The 1868-nt window shown below is 33.0% G+C and overlaps 1 non-coding gene across 1 annotated transcript; it reads left to right on the forward strand.

The window, feature by feature from the left end:
- Nucleotides 1–1152: 1152 nt before the first annotated feature.
- On the forward strand, nucleotides 1153–1224 carry TRNAA-CGC (transfer RNA alanine (anticodon CGC)). Its single transcript has one exon. It is a non-coding gene; the product is annotated as a tRNA-Ala (tRNA).
- The last annotated feature ends 644 nt before the right edge of the window (nucleotides 1225–1868 follow it).

Genomic DNA, 1868 nt, shown 5'->3' on the forward strand with positions numbered 1-1868 from the left:
CAGTTGACTGTTGCGTTGTCCCACGCTTTGGAGCGGGTTCATCGTGTGCAATCCACTTGGATGACTGTCGGTTGGACTTCGGAGTGAAATGATGGAGCCATGTTTCGTGAATTCTCACGTATCGACGCAAAAACTCGCGTTTATTACGCCTGGAAATCTTCAAACACTGCTCCGAATCATCAATTTGGCGTTGTTTTTGGTCAAAAGTGAGCTCGCGCGGCATCCACTTTGCACAGAGCTTTCTCATACCGAAATATTCGTGAATGATATGATGAAAACGTTCAGTTTATATCTTTAAAGTGTCTGATATTCCATTCAATTTCAATTTACGGTCATTCAAAATCATTTTGTGGATTTTTTTAATGTTTTCGTCGGTAACAACCTCTTTTGGGCGTCCACTGCGTTCACCGTCTTCGGTGCTCATTTCACCACGTCTAAACTTAGCATACCAATCTTTGATGGTTGATTTTCCTGGGGCAGTGCCTGGAAACTCTACATCAAGCCAAGTTTTTGCTTCAACTGTATTTTTTCCCTTCAAAAAGCAATATTTTATCACCACGCGAAATTCCTTTTTATCTATTTGTTTCACAATAACAAAAGTTGCTTCACTCAAAATGTTATAATTCACAAACTAATAATCCGGCAGCTGTTAAATTTATACACGTATCTTTTGAGGGTTATGGCTAACTGGAAAACGTATGGATTTAATTCTAGTAGCGCCATCTATGTGTCAGGCCGGGAATTTTTCAATTGATTTGTTATAACTTTTACCACTAATGTTTTGAAGAATCTTGCAGACATTTGACAACCAGGCGTAATTTTTAAATCTGATTTTAAAGCGAATTTACAAACTGCTGTTGGTAATAAATACTGCATAGTGATGAGGTAAATTCACTACTATTTTGGACGGGCTATAGAAATATAACGGTAACAAGACTTATTGGAAATATCATCTGTTATTTACATTTATTGCTGTCTGTGCAACACAAGTGATTAAAATTATTACTTAAAAATTATTTTTAATTCATATTTATTATAGTTTTATAATTAAAAATTAATCGCCTTCTGATTTTTTAAAATAAACTTGTTTTTTTATATAGAATAAAAATATAGTTCTGTGTCTGGAAACTTGTATTTAAACTTCTAATCATCGGGGGTGTAACTCAGTGGTAGAGTGTCCGCTTCGCATGCGGAAAGTCCTGGGTTCAAATCCCAGCTCCTCCAGGAATCAGTTTTTTTTTTACATATTCGAACATAGAAATCGACTGAGGTAGCAAGAAGATTTAACTTGAAGTATTTTCAACGTATCGTAATTATTTTGTCTATACGCAATCAAAATTCTTTTATTAAATGAACGCTATTAGTAAAAATCATAAAATCGTTGTAGCTGTCAAACAACATCACCGTTGCTTAAATGGTTACACTAAAAACGAATAAAAACTTACTTTATCTTTGCTTTCTAATCATTTTGGTGCTTTTGGTTTAATAACTAACGTTTATTATTATATTTTAATTGTTTTTATTTCAATTTAGTAGATGTCTCATTACTTTTGTAGGTCACGTTTCCATATATTAGCAGAATGGCGGATCTAATATTATGCAATTTAGTTAATTAATTTCATAAAAATGAATTTTTGCGGAAGTTAAAAATTAATAACTTTAATACAGATCTTAATAGATAGTTTAAAATATCTTCTGCGACGTCATGTTAAATGCTGATAAGCTTTATTGAGCCCAAAGTATCATTACGTTAAATTTTAAAGACCGTTAAGTTTGTATCTTCGTTCGCCCTTTTATAAATTTGTGAGTTAGTGTGTTAAGACTGACAATACTTTTGTTACCTTCAAAACAATGGATCAAAAACAATT

The sequence above is a fragment of the Rhynchophorus ferrugineus genome, unplaced genomic scaffold, assembly GCF_030347505.1.
Source record: "Rhynchophorus ferrugineus isolate W39M unplaced genomic scaffold, kcgeb_rfMv2 rfM6, whole genome shotgun sequence".
Classification (NCBI taxonomy): Eukaryota; Metazoa; Arthropoda; class Insecta; order Coleoptera; family Curculionidae; genus Rhynchophorus; species Rhynchophorus ferrugineus.